The sequence below is a fragment of the Gymnoscopelus microlampas genome (genome assembly GCF_963454915.1).
Source record: "Gymnoscopelus microlampas genome assembly, chromosome: 7".
Lineage (NCBI taxonomy): Eukaryota > Metazoa > Chordata > Actinopteri > Myctophiformes > Myctophidae > Gymnoscopelus > Gymnoscopelus microlampas.
In genome coordinates, this window is record NC_139944.1 from 19,201,966 (window position 1) to 19,209,811 (window position 7,846).

Below are 7,846 nucleotides of genomic sequence, written 5' to 3' on the forward strand. Positions count from 1 at the left end.
CACACACACACACACACACACACACACATAAAGCCCACGTTTCCCCTGACGTTTTGAGGGACCGTAATATGAGACGACAGAAGAAGAGACAGTGAGGGAAAGAGAGCAACAGTAATAGGGTCCCGAACAGGTCTCCGATAGGCCTGTCACAATTATTACATAATCGCCATAATTTGATCTCAATAATTTGAGATAAGCGCAATAAACTTTTGCATAATCGTCATAATTGTTTGTGTGTTGGAAAATGTTCATATATTTTCAAACATTTTTGATTTAAAAATTGTCCACTTATCATGTATTCTTTTTATTATAAATGTATTAAATATGTAATTTCTTTGTAGTTATTTGTTATATCTGCCCTTGCCCTGTGCAACTTCAAAAGCCTAAAAGCCAAACAGTAATGTAATTTGTATTCATCATGTTTCAGTGTTCAACAACAAAAAAAAAACATAATAGAAATCGTTAATCGTGTTTATTTGTGTGACAATTAAAATCGTCAAGTAAAATGTCATAATGGTGACAGCCCTATGTAAGGCTCAGAAGGAACAGGCTGTGACTGTGGCTGGATGGAGTCCGTTCAGCCAGCCGGGGGGCCTATAGCAATTAGACCTGAACAAACACACTCCACACACCACTATAGAAAGAACCTGAGCAGGCGCTGTCTGTGTCAGCTAGGGAGAGAGATTATTACGCCTAAAGCTAATAACCCGGCCGGTGAGTCAGTGTGTGTACGACTGTGCGAGTGTGTGCGTGTGTGTGTAAAAACACATGTTGCATAATGAAAATGGGCTTTATGACAGTCCTCCTGCTGTAGTTTCTTATTGTCTTGTTGACTCAGAGAGTCAGGCCATGGAAAATCACACTGTTCTCTTTTTTTCCAAGAAAGTGTCTTTAGCATTCTAGTGTGTCTGTGACGTGTTGCTGAGTCATCTGTTCAATAGCATGATACATAACACAAATACATATTAAAACAAAAATCTTTGCTTCTGGGGGTCCCTGGCACAACACATTTTCATGTGGGGGTCCACAGCCAAATACATATCAATTTGGACCCTTGACATGAAAAGGTTTGAGAACCACTGCTCCAACTCAAAGTGGGAGCCATGGCACAAGCCTAGCGGTGCCACAGAATGCTTTGATGATATTTATCAGTATCAGTGATGGAAGAAGTACTAACATGTTTTGCTTAAGTAAAAGTATCAAAACTGCAGTGTAGATATACTCTGTTACAAGTAGAAGTCCCATAATCAAAATGTACTTGAGTAAAAGTACAAAAGTATTGGCATCAAAACATACTTAAAGGTACAAAAAGTAATAGTACTCATTGTGCAGAATGTCCCATTTAATTTCACAAGTTCAATATGCATAAAACATATTATTCCTCGTGACATACTGCATCTTAGGGGGAACGATTGACATATTTACCTACCGTAATATGACTTTATAGAATGTAAGGTTATCAACATAATTGAGGGGTGCCGTGGATGAAAAACGTATTTACAGCCCTGAGACCAAAATGTTTGAGAAACACTGTTCGAACTCAGTGCAGTGGTTCTCAAACTTTTCAGGCCGGGACCCCCCAAAATAATCATATTTGAACAAGGGACCCCCCCACCCAACAAGCACTTGGAATTGTAGGAGTTGAGGCCTTACATCTAGTTTGACTCGATTCCACAGATAAATGTTCTACAAGCTCACAACGCCGGCTATTTTCACAATTTCTGCGTCTTTCTTATATTATTTCACAATTTGTCCAATGTTTGACCAGTTTTTATAGTTAGTTAGTTGGTTACGTTTGATGCACTAATGGTCTTTTTCTTTACGAGGTGTTAAAAAGGTCTTAAAAGTCCTTACATTGCCACTTTACTGTCATCTGGGGACCCCCCAAAAATCAGGTTGAGAGCCACTGCTCTAACTGATGGTACAGTACATATACAACCTCTTCAAACCTCACTTCCCACAACTATAAAAATGACTCATGCGTGACAGGACAGCTTTCTATTTGAGTGCTTCACTTTGCCACTGACCGTTTCAGTTTCAATCTCCAACTTCACCGCCAGACACATTAACCACTTAAACCCCGCCCATATGGGTAACCGGAGTCCCTCAGGGCTCAATGCTAGTTTATATTCTGTTTTCTGTTATTGTAGGGAAAGCTTTCGCTGAAACGTGTCGCGTTGTGAGCTTGTTGATCAGCTATTTTCAGCTAAAGCTTTCCCCACAATACCGATGCTGGGGTCTAAGTGGTTAATACAAAGAACTAAAGAAACATTTGCCTTGGTAATAATGAAGCAAAGCACATTTCGGTAGATGGAAAAGTCGAATCCTTCCGTGTATAATCAGTAGGGCTTCTGTTGAGGCATGGTGGCATGTAACATGACCACATTAAGAGTGACATTTATGCGAGCGCACACACACACACACACACACACACACACACACACACACACACACACACAGTCACACACACACACACACACACACACACACACACACACACACACACACACACACACACACACCAATAGCCTTGAACAAAGCTGCCTTTAATGGATTTTAGAGAGAGTCTACATGACTTTGAAGCATTCCTTACTTTCACTGACAGAGTTAATGTCTAACACCACAAACCCACACAAGCCCCCCCCCCCCCCCAATGCATGCAAGCACACAGAGGTTTGTATTACTATACTTGTGAGGACGTCAACATTTTAGGATGGTGATTTTATGAATGCATTTTCTTTTTTTTGGGGGGGTGGGCATTTTAACTGTAAGCCTAAAGCAGAAAAATAGCCGATCTGCAAGCACACAAACGGCTTGTATATCATCTATTTTTCGGTGGACGACAACGGCATGCAACTAAGTGTAAATCAGGCATAACTCTATCTCTAATCCCTAAACCTAACTCCTAAATGTCTAATCCCAAGCCTAACCCCAACCTGAATCTTTTTCTAATTGTAAACGTATCTCTAAAAATCTTTTTTTTAACCATAAAACAATTTCTCTTTTGGAGGACCAGGAAACGGACCAGGAAACACAAACACACACACACACACACACACACACACACACACACACACACACACACACACACACACACACAGAGGTCAAGGTAGTAAACGAGGAGCAGAGAGATGTGGTGCAGAGGAAAGTGAGGGAGTGTGTAACTGTATGAGATCAGAGACAGCAGCGCATCAGAGAGGGGGTGACCCTGGTTCAAGGTCAGGACCAGACAGACAGACAGACAGACGACTGTAGCTGATGATGATGTGACTGAGACTCAGCTCATTCAGCTGACACATCCATCCTTTCATTTTGCCGAGTGTCTAGAAACTGGCCTATTCCTATACTATCAAATCGGTGCAGTTGATAAATGCCTGCCGGAAGGTGCACACTAAGTACCGGTACTCGCTTTTATTTCTGTCTTGCAAAAACCACAGCCTCTGAAGACACAAATGTCACCATTATTAGCAGCAACACACCTCGGTGTTAGAATAGTTCTTGAGTGATGCTCTTTGTTTGAATTTGGCAGTGGAATGGGCTCAGACAAGTTCAACTAAATCCTATCTAGGTCTTGTCAATCTTGTCACACGACAGTAGAATTCCTCAGCGTTAATTAATTTAACTCTGACAAGCGTACAAATGGAACCAAACGGACTCATAGATGTTACAGTGCAGCGTTGCTTCAAAACTGCTGTACTTGCACGCAGCAAGCATAGCCATGGAATGAATCCCACCACTGTGTCCTTGTGTGTGTGTGACTGCGTGCGTGTGTACCTGTGTATGTGTGTGTGTGTGTGTGTGTGCACTTCCCTTTTGCATTAAGAGTGGTGTGCATTTCTGCCTCGCTCACAGTTCACAAAGCCTCAGTTAACACAAGCCTCACACAAAATAGAATCCGAAGAGGCACAGCAGTGTATGGTGATTTAGGGTAGCCTGGCTGGCATTGCCAGACTATCGTCTTGCTTCCCAGCTAGATTTAGGGGGCTGACAAAGAAAGAGAGATAAGAGTCTATTTGCGTGTGTGTACGTGTACGTGTGCGTGTGTGTGTGCGCACAATACAATTCACAATTTAGGCATTTCACAGTGGTTCTCAAAGTGGGGCCCGGGGACAACTAGGAGTCCTTGGGGTGGTTCCAGGGGGTCCCCAGCAGTTAATGTATTATCACAATCATTTTAACCACTTTATGCATTTACATGTTGGCTATTCAAAAATAGCAGATCTAAAAGCTCACAGCGTGTCACTTTATGCCGCGCTGCAAGCTTGTACATCTGCAATTTCTGAAGAAAAAAAACAAACAAGTGAATAATTTTAACATAAATCTTGTTGTTTGAGAACCACTGCAATAAAGCACTAAGATGGTATTAATAGGACACCTTGGAGTGGCACAGTGGTGTGACACGGTATTGCATCTTGAATTCCTCCTCATTATGTTCACAGGTGGAATGTTCCCCAGGCAGACCGGGGAAGGCTCAAAATCCTCCCACATCATAGCAAAATCTGTGTGTGTGTGTGTGTGTGTGTGTGTGTGTGTGTGTGTGTGTGTGTGTGTGTGTGTGTGTGTGTGTGTGTGTGTGTGTGTGTGTGTGTGTGTGTGTGTGTGTGTGTGTGTGTGTGTGTGTGTGTGTGTGTGTGTGTGTGTGTGTGTATTACTATATTTGTGATATAGTATAGTAGAATATGAGAAATATAAGTTGTGAGGACCATTTTCAGTCAAACTATGCCTATAAACCTAACCATAACCTCAGTAAAACTATGCCTAAACCTAACCTTATTCCTAAACGTAACCTCAGTAAAACTACCTGTGTGTGTGTGTGTGTGTGTGTGTGTGTGTGTGTGTGTGTGTGTGTGTGTGTGTGTGTGTGTGTGTGTGTGTGTGTGTGTGTGTGTGTGTGTGTGTGTGTGTGTGTGAACCAGGGATAAGTCTTACTTGAGTAGTCTTCAGTGAGCAGGTGTCACAACAAGGCCAGACCACACCAATGTTGACACACCACTGCACACACACACACACACACATTTGCAGGTGGATATAATAGAATAAGCCCTTTATGTACAATGTTGATGTGATGTATTATTTGGTCCAGACTCAGAGGATAACAAATGGAATACCCACCATCCTACATGTATACATACATACATACATACATACATACATACATACATACATACATACTACATACATACATACATACATACATACATACATACATACATACATACATACATACATACATACATACATACATACATACTACATACATACATACATACATACATACATACATACATACATACATACATACATACATACATACATACATACTACATACATACATACATACATACATACATACATACATACATACATACATACATACATACTACATACATACATACATACATACATACATACATACATACATACATACATACATACATACATGTACATATTTGTAACTACTAGATTTAAAAATAAATAACAGGGTAACTAAAGAAGACAGGGGGGCTTTTCTGCCTCAAGAATGCAGGCTATAACCTCCACATACAGATATCCAGTGGTTCTCAAAGTGGGGTCCTTGGGGGGATTCCAGGGGGTCCCCGCAAAATGTGTTAATACAGCATCACAATTATTTTAACCACTGTATCCATTTATTTATACGTTGGCTATTCAAAATTAGCAGATATACAAGCTCCCTGCTATTTTTTGAAAAAAAAAAGAAAAATCTTGAAAGTTGTTAACACAAATCTTCTCTTCTGGGGGTCCCTGGCACAAAGGTCAAAGCGGGGTCCAGCCCATGGACTCTCAGGGTTCCTTGAGGGGGTTCTAAATGCATCCTTATCATTTGTTTTAACATTGCCTGTAGCCTAACTATGGGTTGCAAACGATAAATCAATCAAAATATAAGATGAGGAAGAACACACTGACTCAACATGTCTGTTTGACAAGCACAACAGACAGACTCCAACTTGTCACAGTCAAGTGTCATGAGTCATGACCATGGACATGGCTGTATGTATGCAGTGGTGTATAAGTACTGTACTATGTACTCAAGTAAAATGTTAAAGGTATATTTACTTTACTTGAATATTTACAATGTCCAATACCTTTAATTCTACTCCACTACACCTCAAGGGGCAAATATTGTACTTTTTACTCTTACAAGTTCATTTTAACTTGTGAAATGGGACATTTTGCATAAAGAGTATACTTTGACTTTTGGTACTTTAGGTATATTTTGATGCCAACACTTTTGTACCCTTACTCAGATACATTTTGAACACCAGACTTTTACTTGTGGTATTGATACTTTTACTTAAGTAAAAAATGTCAGTACTTCTTCCAATACTGGCTGTATGTGACAGGTTGTACAGGGAAGGAGCTCAGAACTATGTGGACTTTGGACACACCGCTGAACACACACACACACACACACACACACACACACACACACACACACACACACACACACACACACACACACACACACACGCACGTTTCAACCCTAGACAACAACTTGATTGTGTGGTGCTGCTGCTCTAGTGCCGGAAAGAACAGAATAATAGATCTCCAAGCCAACAAGATGAATGAAGGTTTTACGTGGCTTACATAACGACAACACACACACACACACACACACACACACACACACACAGTGGAAACATTCCACGACAGACGGACGTCTGACACACAAGGCAATCCTACGTCGTTTCACCTCCGTCTGTTTCTAAAGACTGAGGCTGATTCATAGTAATACCGCGTAAACACACACATGGAAGATGTACGGAGTATGTAGGTTACTTTAACCATTTACCAATTGTTTATCGGTTTGGTAATGTATTTGTTTTTGTTTTGTTTTTAAATAGTTAAAAATCTGTTAACAGTCCGTACAACTTCAGACACATTGATAGTCACGCTGCTCTGCAAAGCAGGAGCTGTCTGTATGTCTGTCTGTATGACTGTCTGTCGCCCAGTTCCAGTGACGTGAAAGTTCAATAAATCTCTCACAGTTCATCAAATACATGAAGGATCAAAACCTACCTTTTTAACGTCACTTTGAAAAGGCGTCCGTCAGCTCAGTCACAACACAAGAAGTCCAGTTAGTGTTGGTCACGGGTCTCTCTCTCCTGGCACGGTGTTTACACACTGTAGTGTACAATCTTTATTGTGTTTGAGGAAGTGTGTGTTCAGTCTCTCTCTCTCGCTCGCTCCAGCTCTCTCTCTCTCTCTCCTCCTCTCTTTCTCTCTCTCTCTCACACGTCTTGTCGTAGGTAGCTGCGGGGCAGTAGTACACACACACACACACACACACACACACACACACACACACACACACACACACACACGGACACGCACACGCGCGCGCGCGCTGTGACTGTATGACGTCGACAGGTGAATTCCCAAGTTCAGTTGGAGAAGTGTGGAAAAAGGAGGGGTGTGTGGGTTTGAAGGGGTGAAAAGGTCGATAATGGATATGATCATCATATCTCTGACATTTCTCTTGGCTTAACAATTACCACTTGTCTGATATCTTATCAGAATCAGTTTAGTCACATCATCACAGGTTTCAGAACTGGACAGATGGTGACAGAAACATTTTTTATTAAAAAAAAAAAAGAAGTTATTTTAATGTATTTTTATTTTAACTTTCTTTTTGTCTTTAAAATTCTCCCAGCAGTTCTTCTCGCCCACAACATAATTATGCATAAGAAAGAAGAGGTTCAGTGAACCAGTTTGCAAACAGGTTTGGCCAGAGTATACAGTTTAGTTTCTGGGAATGTTCCATCACACATATAATAGGTTTACATTGACTGTCCTGCATGGTCAGTGTTGCCAGGTCTGCTTATTA

The 7,846-nt window shown here is 41.0% G+C and overlaps 1 protein-coding gene across 1 annotated transcript in view; it reads right to left on the reverse strand.

Annotated features, from left to right (window-relative positions):
* prkcdb (protein kinase C, delta b) overlaps nt 1-7,242 on the reverse strand; it is a 37,486-nt gene extending 30,244 nt beyond the window's left edge. The window contains exon 1 of the mRNA XM_084061190.1: nt 7,039-7,242. The gene's annotated coding sequence lies outside the window, so the exon portion shown is untranslated. The remainder of the gene's footprint in view (nt 1-7,038) is intronic.
* Nucleotides 7,243-7,846: the final 604 nt, after the last annotated feature.